This window comes from Onychomys torridus, chromosome 7, assembly GCF_903995425.1.
Source record: "Onychomys torridus chromosome 7, mOncTor1.1, whole genome shotgun sequence".
Taxonomy (NCBI): Eukaryota; Metazoa; Chordata; class Mammalia; order Rodentia; family Cricetidae; genus Onychomys; species Onychomys torridus.
Window position 1 is genome coordinate 79,127,137 of NC_050449.1, and position 17,436 is coordinate 79,144,572.

Here is a 17,436-nt window from a genome sequence, read left to right on the forward strand (position 1 = left end):
TCAAGAGAAAGTGCAAAAGTTCCCTTGGGGTCCCAGTATGAGTGTTTATGAATGATTGACTAGTGTGCACATAGACTGGCAATGGCAACTTCTTTCCAGATGATGTTCCTATGGAAACTAACTAATTATTCCTCCTGTGATGTACCTAATAAATGGTAGTGGGGCTCTATGTTGCAGTGGTAGTGGTAGACAACTCCAACTGACCTCAGCTTTATCATCCCCCAGTCTGTGTATCTGTCCTTTATTCATTCTTTTGCTACCCCTAACCAGGACCCAAACCATGTAGGCTGCAGCAACCTAGCAATATTTATGTTTACTCTTCATGCCTGCATTCCCTTTGTCTACACACACACACACACACACACACACACACACACACACACACACACCCCTCTACCTCTTGCTCTTATGAAAACCATAAAAAGATTAATATCTTCTCTATTCCTGATGAATAACAAATCAAAATGAAGAGTTCTAGGAAGTGGGAATAAGTAACAAACCTCAATCATCCAAGTATCTTTGGGAGGTAGAGGCAGTGGTCACTCTGAGACTTGGGTCCTTATATCAAACAAATAAACAAATGCACAAAAGCTTCTCACACACATTAGGGAAAAGAATCACTACATATGAAATAGGCTTGCTCAAGGTGAAACAAGTGTTACAAGCAATAGAAATTCTCTGTGTGTCTCCAGGTGACCCTTTCCAAGAATCCTGTTACCACTATCTTTTATTTCCTATAAAAAGTTGTGATGCAGTTTCCCCCGCCATGCCACTATGACTGGATGGCACATAAAACACATAGATAACAACAGGTAAATGACAGACACAGCCCTTCCCCTGTCTACTGCAGCCTGGCTGAATGGACTCCAACTTCTCCTTGAGCATTGCTCTTCCAAATGTTACTTCTTCGGGAAGCATGATTCTTGCTCTACATAGCATTTGCCTTATGCTCTCTTTCCTCTTCTCATGCTCTCCTAGGGATTATTAGCCACATCCTTGGCTTCAGATCTCACTAACATGTTTGTGATATCTCAATCCACAATTCCAGCTCTATAGGCCTTATAATTATATTCAACTGTGTGTCCTACAAGAACTTACAACTCAACATGGCTTACCCATAGTTAATTTTTCATATTCTATTTATATAAATCTGCTTCTTTTGAACTCCCTAGCTTGGTGTTATTCACACATTCCTCTCATGGTGGGATTGATGTGGCTGCAAACAGAGAAGAATGTTCCCTTGAAGCCAGGCCCAAACCTGAAAGACAAGTATATTGAGGTCAACAGAGACATCAGACATGGGGGCATACATACAATGAATAATAAAGTGTGAAATGAATGCTGTGGACCAGAAGTGGGATGTTTGACTCAATGCCAGAACCAAGGAGATTCACAGGCAAGAATCTGAGTGTCCAGAGAGTGGATGTAAGATAGAAAGTCTAGGAGAAGTAACTGGACAAGATGCAGTGAATGGAGACAGATCACTGAGAATTCTAATACTATTGGGGTAGGGAAGGGACAGGCAGTGATTTGTGAAAGAATTCCCCCCATTTTCTCTGGAGAAATAAAATTATGCTGTGAGGAGAAAAATCAAGAACATATCCCATGTCACAGAGTAAGACATCAGGGAGTGAGGCCTCCAGCTTGGGCCCTTTACCATAGGTTCCAAGTCATCTCTGCACCCAGACTTCCAAATAAAGGTGAGCGTACCTCTTAAAGTGACAGATTTTAACTACAGTGAAACCTGTGGTGATGTTCTCATTTTCTGCTCTCTCTCATCTCAACCTGTATCTCTAAGACTAAGAGAGGACAATCGTTTTACCTCAGAAAACCCTTTCATCTCTCAGTAGAACTTTTTTTTTTCATGCAAAGCAGCCAAAATTGAATAGAAAAGAAAAGCTGACCTATTATTTGTAGGGCCAACACTAATTCATTCTGCCTTGGGCTCAGTACTTTTATGACTCGGCTTTATAAACAAAAATTTCCCTAATCAAAACTCAGAGTGTTCAACACCAAATCCAATTGTCACAGGAGAAGAGACAAAATGTTCTTCTGTCTTTTGATGTGAGTCTAAAAATACTTTATTTTGAGGTGCTTTGCTCTGAATGTCCATGTCTCTCCAAAATCCACACACTTCTCTCCTCACAGACACCACTTCTAGAGCGACATTAGGAGGTTAGTTGTTGAGAAGTGATTACATCGTGAGGGAGTTGCCTGTGTGAATAGTATTAGTGCCTTCATAAATGGTCCCAGAGCGCTTCCTCGCTCTTTCCACCATGTTAGGATACAAGGAGGAGCTTTCTGAGTTAAGGTTCCTATTGCTGTGATAAAGCATTATGACTATAAGTAATTTGGGGAAGAACAGGTTTAGTTCACATCCACTTCCACATCACAGTCCATCTTGGAAGGAAGTCAGGACAGGGACTCAAAAAGGGTAGGAACCCATGGGCAGGGATTGAAGCCAAAGCCATGGAGGATTATTTCTTATTGGCTTGCTTTCCCTGGCTTGCTCACTCTACTTTCTTGTAGCACCCGGGATCACCAGCCCATGGGTGGCGCCACCTCCCACATCAATGACTAATTAAAATGTCCTACAGAGTTGCTTGGAAGCCAATCTTATGGAGACATTTTCTCAATTGGGAGTCCCTCTTCTCAGATAACTCTAGCTGTGTCAAGTTGACATGAAACTAGCCAGCACATTGATGCACCATGTATGAACCAGGAAACAGGCCTTCAGTAGATGCTGAATCTGCCAGAACCCCGATCCTAAACTTCCTAACCTCTTCAACTGGGAAAAACATAACACTGTTATTTATATGCTGCTTATTGAATGGTATTTTGTTTTCACAGCTCAAATGGACTGAGATATGAGTTATATTCTTTGACAGTTCAATTTTTTTTTAAAGAATATTATAGGCTGTGATTCTCCAATAAAACACTTGCAAAGCAGTAATTTAATGAAACAGAACCAAAAAAATGTGGAATGGAGCACCAGTTAAAAAATAAAACTATAGATTGGGTGCAAAATAACCACCAGTATTTTCCCTAATGGATGCTTAGGAAGGCAAATACAATCTTATTCTCCTGCATTCTATAAGTTACAATAATTTATGGCTTATAATGTGCTTATGAAGGTAGCGATCTTCAGAAAAGTTGGCCATTGTACTGTCTCAATTGCTAAAAACTGCAATGTGAAATAAGTCTATGAAATGAACAGTTCTGATTGGATTTTTCCTTGTTTATAAAGGGAAATTGGACTACTAAATAAATGCTTAAAATTAAATTATTTTTCTCTCTGACACAAAATTCATTTTGCCATATTTTTTGCTTTACTTTTAAAACCTATAAACACTAGAATAACATTACAGAACTGATGATAGCATAAACAACAAAACAGATCACACACTGTAGTATAGCAACTATTATTATCATTGCTTGTGTGTGTACACGCACGTGTATTCCCTTCCAGTCTTTTTTCATGTATTTCATATGTTATATTTGGAGATGACATACATTTCCATTCAGTTAGATATATTACAGCTTCAACTGCTTCTCTTTTGCATTTAAATTTCCCATTTCTATTATAAACACATGATATTAGTACATGATATCAATGACTTCCCCAGAGGAACAAAGTGTCACTCTTATAAATCATATATAAATATAAGCCTGAAATACTCATAATGATTTCTTTAGATGCAGACACTGATTTTCTTCATCCCACAATGGGGAGACTTTTCTATCATTTAGTGTCATGAAGCCTTGAAGTGACTCTTTGCTTAAAAGGCCTGGGATCTTTAGTATTGAGTGTTGTATACATAAAAAGGCACACACCTGCAACTGTAATATAATATATCCCCATTTATCTTTCTAATCACTTGGTGAAAGGACAGATCATATTTCTAAAATACAAATGTTTATCTCAGTAAAGCTCAGCAGTGATGAGCCCAGGGCTTGACGTCAAGCAGTCCTACTGGGAGCTCAGGTTTTACTCCTGCAGTGGACAGGCCAGCTGCCTTGTTTAACTCCAGAAACACATTTGCTTCAGGATCTCTGCAAATGGCACCTCCTGGATTATAGCTGACCATCACTTAGCATATTTGGAGAGCCACTTACCTCCTGGCACTGAACAAACCAACTTTCTAAGCTACAGGCAAGTCATTTAATCACTGATCTGTAGCTTTCAACTCTGTGAAACTTGAGAGTGGTAATAACTAACATGTAACTTGCCGGTATGTTGCATGGATTACAGCAGAGAATATTGCAGTAACATATTTAGCACAGATCCCTAATACATTAAGCCTACAGTACACATTAGCTCCTATTATAATTTTTCCCAAATGTATATGGTTCAAAAGAAGGACTTAAAAAAATAAAGTTCATTTCACTTGCATGCTTCCCAATCATGTGGCTTTTTCTGTTCTTGGTTACTGCATTCATCTAATTAATTCAGAATGGAAGAACACCAAGGAGATTAATAGGATAGGATAGGATAGGATGGCCATATGCTTATATTATATGCCCTGAACTCAAAGGCTGATTTAATTTTATCTTGAACTAAAGTTAAGCAATTATTGCTAAACTAAGCATGTCATAATCCAAAAGCTTTTGAGAAGTCAGCTGTGGGGGAATCCCTTTAGCTTAGAGGGGATTCAGGAAGGGCACAACCAAAAAAAGAAGAGTCAGGACTAAGTGTAGGGCTAGAAGCCAAGTAGAGCTGCTCAAATTCGGCACACTGGGAATAAAACACTCAAGGTGGCTGTGTCCCAGAACAGTCAGAGAATAGCCGGTATGTTGGTACACTCCTGTTACACCAGCAGGCAGGAGGCTGCGGGCAGAAAGAGCATGAGTTTGAAGCCAGCCTGGATGTACACAGTGAATTCAAGGCCTGGCTGGATGATAGCAAGACTGTGTCAGATAGATAGATAGATAGATAGATAGATAGATAGATAGATAGATAGACAGATAGCTAGAACAGATAGGCATATGCACATATACATGTATATATAGTACACATATGTGTAACAATAATCAAAGAAAAAGAGGCTGTTCAACTTGAGGGGGCATGGGAGAGGTTTGGGGAAGAGTAGCTGAGAGAGACTGGAAGGAAGAAAGTGGAGAGGGTAACTGTTGTAATTCTATTTCAATTCACACACACACACACACACACACACACATATTTGAGACAAGGTTTCATTGCGCAACACCCTTGTCTGTCCAAGAACTAGCTCTGTAGACCAGGCTGGCCTTGAACTCACAGAGATCTGCCTGCCTTTGCCTCTCAAGTGCTGCAGTTAAAGGCATGCACCATCACTATATGCTGTGAGATGTCTTTCTATACACTGTGAATATGTGTTTCTCTGATTGGTTGATAAATAAAGCTGTTTGGCCAATGGTGAGGCAGAGTAAGATGAGGTGGTACATTCAAACAGGAGAGAGAAGAGAAGGAGAGTTGGGTAGACACTACAGGCTGCTTCCAGGAGAAGCAAGATGTGAAAGTACCAGTAAGCCATGAAGCCACATGGCAATGCATAGATTATAGAAATGTGCTGAGTTAAGTTATAAGGGCTAACTAGCAAGAAGCCTGAGCCAGTAGGTCATACATTTTGTAAATAATATAAGCCTCTGTGTGCTTACTTGGGACCAAGTGGCTGAGGGACCAGAGAAACTTCTGGCTACAGCTATAATTTAATAAACACTACTGAGTGTCTGCTGTGCACTAATTCTTGCAAAGAGAAAAGAATTGAAGATTATCAGACATACCATTACTTCTTCTCATGAAATTTCCCCATTTTATCTGAATCTTGAACATTATCTGGTTTCAGGTCTTGGAGCCAACTCAGATACTTCATCATGCAGTTTGGGAAGTCTGGAGATAGCCAGCTTAATCCCTTTCCAGGCTGTTTCAGGAGGGAGGAAGACCCCAGTACACCTCTTGCTGCCTCTTACCCCAGCCCCCTAGAGATAAGGAACTTTTATTTAAACTCTTTGAGAACTGAACCTAAGGGGCCAAGGAGGCACGAGAAGAGTGTGGTCCGATTAGATACGGTCTAACCTATGTTGGCTTCCCTCAAAAACCTAGTCTGTGAAGAATCCAAGCAGGCCTTCAGATCTTCACAACCAGAGAAAGACATTAAAGATGAAAGAGGGAGAATCCAAAGGAAGTCAATCTGCTGCAAATTAAGAGATATTTTGAACTTGAACTCTTCTCCACAGGATGACAGTTTCGTCACACTGACTTCTTGGCATAAAGCATGGTTGTGCCAAATGAACTTGAACTGTAATTTATTTTAACCACTGTACTCAGTCGAGGTTCCAGAAGTCAGCCAATTCAACCAGCTCCAACTCAACTTGTTCTTTCTGTTGGCAAAGTGCTCTTGTTTTTAGTTGACAAGCCTCAGTAACCACGCACAAATTTTTTTATATATGAATTAGTTCTCTCTCAGATACTATATACTTGTCACTTCCTCATAGTCATCCTTTTATATTTAAGTTCACAGAACATGACTCATGTCTTTTTCTAGAAGGCCAAAAGCTAAATGAATATGTTTCGGTTCAAGGTAGAAATTAATCTTGCAGCTTCCTTTAAGGAGGGTATGAACTAGGCTAATGATTTACTTTAACATCATGAGTTTTTGCCCTTGGACGCTAATTTTTCATTTTAACAATAAACAGGATTGCTTTCTGGAAAGAAATAAAGATAAATAAATGATACTTGTCATGTCTACATAACACGGCCAAGTTTTCTGCTGAGAGTTCCTACTTTTGTGTTAGGTAGAATGTTCTCCTCAAGTGGATTAATTATTTCATACAATGGTGGAAAGGGTATGTGTTGGGAGACAGACACTTGATCAGCAGCATTTGGAGAAGGTAAAAACTATCAGCATCAAAAAGGCACACTGGAGGGCAGCTAAGGATATTAGCATCTTCAGACCCACTCATACCCAGGTCTGGGCAGAGATAGAGCAGGCAGCGCGGAATGTGTCAGTCAGACTGCTCCATCAGAGGCAGAGATGTGCTCAGAGGAACTAAGATAAACCAGGCAAGGAGGAACTTCAGACTCAAAGGCAAGAGGTTCACCCACCTCTGATTAAAAGAGATCTTTGTTGCTGGGTGGTAGTGGTGCACACCTTTCATCCCAGTACTCAGAGGCAGAGCCAGACAGATTGAGGTCCAGAGTAGGCACCAAAACTACACAGAGAAACCCAGTCTCTAATAAACCAGAGAGAGAGAGAGAGAGAGAGAGAGAGATCTTTGTCTGTCTAGACCAGATGGTCCTTTGTTTTGTTTATGTAGAGGTTCTATCTTCATTTTTCTCTTTGCAGACTCTCTTTCCACATGTGGACATGCATCGAACAAGCACGGTGCCTCCCTGAGCATCGTCTCTTTTTAGTTCTACAGCTCTCATGGACTGCACAGAGCCTCTCAGTTCTAAATTCACCTTTTCCTTCACGAGCTTCCGTGGTGGTGCTTGGGTTGCACACACACTAGCCTGAAACTCCTTAGCAAGAACTGGGAAGCAGATTCTCTAATAAGTAGTGTTGGGATGGGAAACATGATTGGTGGAGAAAATTATATAAGAAATACAGTAAAAGTTATTCAGCAAAATCATTCTTGCCCATCTTTTATTTAATGGCAATCACACATTTAGGTTGATGAAACAGTTGAGAAAGTGCTGTGAAAGATACAGATCACCTCCAAGGAGCAGCTACATTAGTCTACTAGCACCAAATTTTGGATCCTGTCATTTAAAAGAAGCAGGTTAATCAATAAATGACCTCCCCAGCCAACACCAATCTACAAAACCCCTGAAATAAAAATGTCAGGGACAAACAATGGTCACCTTTACGAAGGAGAAAAAGTGACAGAGGACCTGACATGTCAAAGTTCCCAGACACTCACCCTGTTATATGACTTCTAAGCCCAAACTAGATCTCTTCCCACTACAAATGGACACGGTCATCCTCATGTTTGCCTTGTTAACGACCAGTTCTCTCCACCACACCATTGGGGTTCAATTGCATCCCCCACAGAAGGTGTGTTATAGTCTCAACTACAGAAATACAGTATTTGAAGCCAGGATATTTCTAGATATGATCAAGTTAAGATGAGGCCATACTGGGTTAAGACCAGCCCTAAATTCAGTGACTGGAGTTCTTGCAAGAACAGAGGGATCTTTGGACAGATACAGCAACATCAATATGGCAGCTGAAGCGGAGATGAGATTGATAGAACTATAAGCCAAAAGGTACCAAGAAATACCATTTGCCCCAGAGGATGCGGAGATAGCAGGAAGGATTCCTCCTGGGACCTATCCAGTGGGGCGATGGCCCCGCATACATCCTGACTTTAGATTTCTAACCCAGAACTGCAAAAGAATAAGTTTCTGTTATCTCAAGTGGCACTTCATTATGGTAGCCACAAGAAAAATACAAATGCTATGCTCAGGAGTTGTCACCCCTTTATTTCTTCCCCAGTAACATCAAACACTATGTTGGACTCTTGCTCCACACCACCGGTCCTGCATCCCATCACGGTAGCCACCATCTTACCACCACAGCAAAAGGATGTTATTTGTAAATGTGTGCTTTTCTCCCATTGCTGTACAGATTTTTGAGGGCCCCAAAGCTGTCCTTGTTTTTGGGTATCCAATGCCTAGCCTACAGCAGGAAACTCAGTAAGTACTTAAAATGAGATAATGACAATTTCCAGCTGTATTGTGTCTACCATGTCCTTGTGTAAAGATGTCCACCTCTCATGAATTCACTGTGTGCAGCTATGGGACCCACATCGTTGAATCTTAGCACCTGCATTAGGGCGTGCTGCCAGAAGAAATACAGTGTGGGAGGCAAATAATTGGATAACTGGAAGACAACTTTTCTTTGAGTAACCCCAGCCCTGGATAAACCATAGGAAAATTTTGAATATAAAATAATGAGGAGGAGAAAAGAGGCCTTGGGTTAGCTTTTATGAATTTAGCATTCTAGCAAATCCCTTCGAAGTCAAATCAAGTCATTGTAATTCATGAATTCAGAAATGTGGTGCAAATACAGATGAAGACAAGTAACACAGGAGCCATTGGAGGCAGGCAGATTCATGGGGGACATTAGAAGCTGCCATCAGGAGAGTTAATGGAAAGCCCACTAATCCTAACTTTCACCCAGGATAAATGGAATCATGTGTCTCTTCTCCAACTCGCTCTCAGGTTAGGTCCAGCTCCCTGGAGATGATGAGGAGGAAGGGGGCTCTTTTTATTACCCACCCCCAGCCCCAGGGTGTATTAGCTGCTGTTGTGCCATTTTGAGATGTCTGTTATATTTGGAGCATGTTTTCTAATTTTCCAAATAAAGAACGAGCTAACAGGTCCTCTGTATGATGTAGAATATTAGCTCACACTGTTGTGAGTAAAGACTACTTGATGCTAGACTGTTCTTGAGATAAGTGGCAGAAGTCTGCTGGACTCCCAGAGTACTAGGCAGACAGTCTTATCAACACATTAAGTGGAATAATTACATTCTGCAATGCATGGTCCCATGGTATTTGGGCAGTGTGTGTGTGTGTGTGTGTGTGTGTGTGTGTGTGTGTGTGTGTGTGTGTGTAATACTCAAAACAACTTCCTGAGTTCAATTCCCAGCAACCACATGGTGGCTCACAACTTTTAATCTAAGGCCAAGAGGACAATTATACTTTGAGAATGAGTCTTCTGTTGTGTTACATTTACTTAACCATGTAACATGAATCTTAAAAGGACCCAGAGCCAGGTATTGGGATGAACACTGCAAGATCAGAGAAACAGAACAAGCCACATCTAGCCTCACCTCACCAAGTCCTCAGCTGATCTTGTTTTCTCAAACTGGAAGCCTTTGTGTCCTCATCCAAATGGATCTCAGTTGAACTGCTGCTAAAAAGACTAAAAGTTTTAAAGCTTCTAGTTCCTGGTCCTCATGCCTTATATACCTGTCTGCTTCCTGCTATCACTTCCTGGGATTAAAGGCATGTGTTTTTCCTAAACATGAGAACTCAAGTGCTGGGATTAAAGGCATATGTCACCATGCTTGGTTGTTTCCAGTGTAGCTTTGAACTCACAGAGATCCGGATGGATCTCTGCCTACAGAAGGCTAGGATTAAAGGTGTGTGTGCCATCATTTTCTGGCCTCTATGTCTATCTAGTTCTCTGACCCCAGATAAGTTTATTGGGGTGTACAATATATTGGCGGACACAATATCACCACATAACCAAACTTCCCAAACTTGTTTTTCATATCTAATTTACATATTGTATGAAAAGTATGATAAACACTGGGTTGCTTCCAACTGTTGTTCCATTTTTGATGATAATCCTAAACCAAATCAAAGAAAAGTTTAGGAATAGGTGTATCACTGAATCCTAGCAATGAGATGCAAGAGAAATCTTCTAAGAAGCATGTCTTTTTGTCTACCACAAAGTCACAGGAGGAGACGGCCTCTCTTCTGCCTCTGGATATAGTTGGGAGGTGTGAAGCACTACAGTAATCTTACAACTTGAGAAAGAGAGCCTCACCAAAATGGCAGAGGAGAGAAATAGAACACACATCCTTAATGACACTTTAGAAACAACAAACCACACACTTTTGAAGCCTCCGTACTCAAGAGTTTGATGTATTAAGAAATAAATGACCTTACTTGTGATGCAATATTTAATGTTTATTGTATATGAAGGCATTCAAATGCCATACTCTGCTTAAGTCCCTCTGTAGAAATGGAAGGCCTGTGGTCAACACAAGCCCAGAGATCCCTTTTGGCCTAAGTCAGTGTGAACTGCCTCCTGTATGTGTGAGTCAACGAATCCCAGTAAATACCAAATCTCATTAGCAGCCATCATTTTCTGAACATGCTGTGTTTGGTCACATTATAATATGCATGGTCTCTAGCTTTAGCAGGATGCTGAAATAAAATTTTGAACTGCTTTGCTGATGAAAAAGCTGACATGTGGAAGGTTTGTGTGCTGTGTCCAGGACACACTGCTGACAAGAACAGAGCATCCACAATTTGGGGTTCTCAGGCTCCAAAGCCAGTGTGCCTCCATCATTCTACCTCCTCTTGCTGACATGGGAAATGACCATTTCACTGCAGAGAGCCCACGCTTTTTCCTGAAACTTATTTTTAAGGTACTTCATCATTTTAGCAAAGAAGTAATAAGTCAGATTTCTTTGACGAGTTCTTTCCTTATTTACCAGTCTGTTTGTTTGTTTGTTTGTGTGTGTGTGTAGCAGCTCTTTAATGGCACTACTGTATAAAACACCTGTGGTTCCTCATTTACCCTTGCTGATTTTTTCCCTCCTGGAATCTCTCTGTTTGTATAAGGCCAACTGCTACACACCCTTGATGTTCCAGTTCAGTGTGACTCTCCAGCACCTCAGGGTGTCAATCAATCCCCCCCTTTTGGGGCAGTTTTTCTTGCTGCATTTGTGTCTTTTGACTGGCATTCACTTTTTACACAGTAATAATGTCACTTAGGAGTTACTTACCCCTTCAGAGAATGTAAGCATACTAAGTAGTATGTATGTGATAAACTTTATTTTTTTTATTACCCAGCATGCAGGGATCTATAAATGCTGAATGAATGGACAAATGATTGTATGCATGCATGCATGAATGGTATTTACAGTTTCACAAATCTGGGGCCATATAGACTTCTAAACAAATAAGTACATGAGTCCCTGAGCCCCATTTAGCAAGTAATTTTAAAAAAGTGGGGGCTCAAAAACAAATGAACAATAATTTTGCATATTTTTAAATTCTTAAAAAGTAAAAACAAGTATTATTAAGTGTAATGCTTAACATTTTGTAGATTAGTGGCAAGCACTGGTTGAATCATACCAACCTTTATATTTTTCCATTTAACTTACATCAAACTGATACCATAGTTTGGGAATCTTGCAATTTCGATGTCTTCTATCTTTGTTAAGTCTGATCCCTCAAATGACCTTATGTCAGTTCACTATTTCCTTCCTGGAGACCTAAATCCCACGAGAATGCACTTCCTATTTACCTAAAGTGATCTAATAAAAATCAGTTCTGCTATGCACTGATGATAGTCTGTGCCTAAGCTCTGTGTTAAATGAATGACTTACTGTAATTTCTCTAACAGCTCTCCTCTGTGATCATACAATTCAAATTCCTATTAATGTTTCTGCCATTTATAATAGGCTTGTATTAATTATTTCACTCATATGGTTTTACAGATTTCTGAAGAGAAATGCCTCAACTAGCTAGATTCCAAAAATGAAGGTTTGAGGCACTTCACTTGTTTAAGTATAATCTTTGGAATATAGCTCCATATCAAATCTGTCACGTGAGAAAGTTTAATAAAGAATATTATGGGGACCAGTGGGGTGCGTCAGCAGGAAAATGTGCTGCTGTGCAAACCACGTGACCTAAATTCCATCTCCAGAGCCCACATAAAGAGGGGTACAGAAAACCAGATTCTGAAAGTTGCCCTCTAACCTCCACATACACTTTGTAGCATGTGTGCCCTCAAACACATCACAGATGTACACACATATACACACTAATGAAGAAATAATATTAGGCTAGATGTGGTTGTGGGTAGCTGCAACCCCTGTGCTATGGGGGACAGACACAGAGGATGGCTGGGGATTTCTGGTCACCTAGCTAGCTCCAGGATAAGTTAGAGATCCTGTTTCAAGAGAGTAAGCCAGAGAGTGTGAGAGCAGAACATCCAACACCTTCCACTGGCCTCCAAGTACACGCCGGCATGCATACCCACACACATGTGTGAGTGAATTCAGCACATGCATCTAGCACACACACACACACACACACACACACACACACACACACACACACACACACAGAGAGAGAGAGAGAGAGAGAGAGAGAGAGAGAGAGAGAGAGAGAGAGAGAGACCCCTCAGACAATCTGTATTGCATCAGTAATCACACTTGTGCTATGGATGTGTTTTCTATTTGATTCACCTTTTTCAAAAATGTTTAGGAGTCTGAGATAGTTTACAAAATCATGTAAATGAACAAAATAATTGGCATGAAAAGATATATCAATCAAGACAAAGCCACTATCATACCTATATTTATGTAACCCATATTTAGGGAAGTAACTTTTTCCTTTTCACCGTAACTGATGGAGGGCTTCAAAGCCTCCTGCCTGCTTATCCTGAGAAACAAAATTGTGAAAAGTAACATATAACCACCACTAGTAAGTAAGATTGCAAAAAATGGATTTAATTCAGTCTTATCATACATATTTAATTTGGAATAGTGAAGAATTCGCTAACAGTATGGATTCAAATTATTCCATTTTAATTATGCATAACCTAGTAGTCCTTAGATTATTAAAAAAAAGAAAAAAAGACCTGGTATTCCTCTGAGTAAAGGACAAAGAGTCTAAGTTTGAGGCCAACTTAGGCTACATAGAGAGTTCCCTCTCCATCTCAATTGTGGAGTCAGATCTGTCTCAAGAAACCAAAACAAAGAAACAAAAACAAATACATATTTTTGAAAGATCTCTAAAGAAACTAGTGACTACCCTCTTTCCATATTTCTCTTTTCTCCTTTCCTTCTTCACTCCCACTTCACCTTTTCTTTCTTTGAGACAGGCTCACACTGCATTCTGCAGCTAGCTTTGACTCACAGCATCCTCCTGCCTCAGCTTCCTCCCAAGTGCTGAGACTATAGCCAGCAGTCCCATCTCCTCTCCACTACCTTTCGTTTACAGGAGGACATAGCAGTTTAACCTCATACGTGCTGTGTTAACAGGAAACTGAACCTAAAGCTCACATGTATGTCTCATTATTTTCCTCCCACCATGATAAAAATAGGAGAGTAGAGGTGTCTATACTGCAGGGTCAACATTGCCCAGTATTTCTTTTTACCCACTTTATGGTTGGAACTTTGGGAAACTAAGGCTAAATGAAAGTGTGTGGGAAAGTGATTTTCAATAAGTGGTACTGGAAGTTTAAGTACATTCATTTTTATTTTTTTTATAGTGTATATTTTAACTATAATTACCGTTTTTTATTTTTAAGAATTTCACATGTGTAAAAAATGAAATATGATCATATCCATCCCCATTTTCTTCCTCCAGCTCCTCCTATATTATTCCAACATGTTCCTATCCCTACTTAATTAAAAAAAATTTCTAAGCGTATGGTGTGTGAATGTGTGCATGTGCATGTGTGTGCATGCATGTGTGCTCAAGTGTCCAAAGAGACCAGAGGCATTGGATCCCCCTGGAAATGAAGTTCCATGTGGGTGAGAACTGCTTGATGTTGGTTCTCTGTACTCTTAACTGTTGGGCTATCCATCAACCCCACCTCTACCCTATGACAATCTACTAAGTTCAATTAGTGATACCCATATATGCATGGGTGTGGGGCTATCCACTGGAGAGCAGAAAAACCTCCAGCAAGAACACCTTCATAAGAGAATGAGTCTCCCTGCCTCTGCAACTATTAACTGCCCAAGCTCTTCAGTTAGGGAGAACACCTTGACAGAACTTTCCTCATCTCTGCTGGAATTTTGGCTGGCTTGATCTAGCGGGTGTCTTCAGCTCGGAACCACATACATTTGTTTTTCACATTCAATCTCAACAGAAAAGAAAATGATTCATGTGGTCATAATGTTGCAGAAGGAAGCAAGGTGCTGTACTTCACATCCCAGGAACTGAGGAAGCTGAGATTTTCAGTGTAGCTGAAGACTCACACGGTCTCCTGGAGCAAGTTTTAATACCCTATGATGGAAGTCTGTTCAACAGGGCTCTTAGAATCTTGTTGGAATCCACAATTTTCGGAAGAAAAACTACCATAACTGTTCATCTTGGGATAAAGTGTTTATGTTTTGTTGGCTTTGAAAAGGTTGACATCCTTGAATGTGTCTGAAGGCAAAATGATTGGTCATCACCCCTTGTTTTGTCTTTGTCAACATTATTTCAGACTACTTAGGAAATATTTAAAGTTCAATATGAAGAAATTAAATGATGTCATATTGCAATAAACATTACTACTTTCATGCCAGTAACTCTCGAATGATTAGTGTGATGTGCTTGTGAGTTGAATGGGGCAGGACTCAACATTATGATTTAATAGTTCTCAGATAAATGGCCAACACTTGTCTTTTCCCATGTGGTTGCTTCCAGTATCTGTCAATGCTGCTATAAGATTAAAAGTATGAATAAAAACCACCACCACCCCCCTTACTAACTGCACAGCATGTCTAACTTTTGGTTCCAAAAATAAGAAAGACACATATCTACGTCAACATACACACACCTCAAATGTGTGCAAATGTTATAGAAAAATGTTCAGCATGATGTAACAATCTTACTACTGCTAAAATGTCATTATCCACTAAAGAAAAGGACAAATGAACATTAACATTTTAGTTACAGGGTTTTTAAAAACTTATTATTAGAGGAGCTGGAGAGATGGCTTGTCAGTTAAGAGCTCTAGCAGAGGACCAGGGTTCAGGTCCCAGCACCCACATCATAGCTCACAACCACCTGTAACTCCAGTTCCAGGGGATCAGAAGTGTTTCTGGCCTCCAATACGTGTATGTGGTACACATAAATTCATACAGGCTCACACACATATATAGAAAAATAAATACATATATATTTTTAAAAAGCTTAATAGACAATGGCTCAAGTAATTTGCAGAAGATATTCAAGGCTAAATTGACAAAACTCATTTCATATGATCTGCCCTTGAGATTTTTCAGTTTCCAGAGCTTGGGCGATTGCTCAGTTAGTAAAGTGTGAGAACTCAAATTCAATACTCAGAAGCCAATAAAAGTGAAGATAAGAATGTCCCTCTGGCTCACTGGGCACCCAGCCTATCACATCTGCCAACCTCGAGCTGGTGAGAGATCCCCAAAACAAGGTGTGTGGCTTACAGGGAGGAACACCAAGGGTGACTTTCATCTCTATATGCATGCTCACACACATGCAGGTACAACTTGATGAACATACATATGCCCATATATATGTGCTCACACAGAAATAGTTAAGCCTTTAGAGTATCAAAGTATTTTCCCTCTACAGCTATTTGCAATTTTATATTGTAATTAGTAACCACTAATATCATTGCTCTAATTAATTTATACTTTTTGTCTTTATATTTAAATAGTGTATTAAATCTTATTTAATAGTTACTTATGAAGTAAAGAATTTCTTCACTAAAGACACATTGCTGTTATGATTTGCTGTCAGTGTGATAGTAGATTGTGCAAATTCCACAAGATAATTATTTCATTGATTTTATATGTAGCCATCAGCTGCTTTCTGTTGTAATAACAAAATAACCAAAGCTGAATGACTTATAAAGAACAAAGATTCTGTTTGGTTCAGGGTTTTGGAGGATAGGATGTCAAAAATCATGAAACTGGTACATGTTTCTGTTGAGTGCCTGGTGTTGCTCAGCTCATAGTGGGAAGTAGAGAGGCCTTTGAGCACATGGGAAATCAAGCAAGAGAGGCCCAAGGCATTACTTCCCTCTGAACCTGCTCACATATTAAAGGCCTTGACTACAAAGGTGATCAAATATAATGTGAGTTTGGAGGAGAAAACCATATGTGGCCACAGCAAGTTAAATCACAATGGCTGAAAAGAGAAAAACAAAACCAGATCATACCTGATGAAAAGAAAAATGCAACCCTTAAAATATTAAAATTGACGCCACATTGGAAACAAACATTTCATAGATAATATAGTCTGTGTTTATATCAATTTCTGTAAATTATCTGGTAACAACAGATAAAAGACAACACATATACATATTAAAAACTCTGCACTATAGTTTAACTGCCCTAAATCAAATGCATGGTAATCAAGTTTGATATTTTGAAAATCACATTTAAATTGTGATATCTTAAAGGAGAAAAGACAGAAATTGTTAGATGATATCTGATAAAAAGCAGAACTAAATTCTTAAAATATTAAAATTAACTCTTTGAAGAACTAATTTAGATTTGTTTAGAGCGAGTGTTTACAGAACCACTGGACAGAATGGAAGTGAGAGAGAACATGATTAGCAGCATGCCAGAACCATCCAGCTCAGGCCAGAACTGATTTAGGCCATGAAGAAGGTTGGTTCATCTCACTTGTAATAGACGTGGATACCAAAGAGTACTCAGTTGATATAATTGCTCAAATATGCTAAGAACAGCCAACTAACTTCATAAAGCAGAAATTCATCTGCAGGGCATAAGTAAGTGACAGGTTAGGTTAGTGTTTATAGCCTCACTAGGGTAATAAATAACAAAGACTCTCTTTTCAACACCATAGAACACAGTTCAGATCATCTTAACAGGTGAACTTTGTTGTAAGTATCAAAACTAAAGGAATACTTAACAAAATTCTGATAATTTCTAAATTTAAATTTCTAAATTTAGAACACTAGAAATTGAGGTGGGAAACAACCCC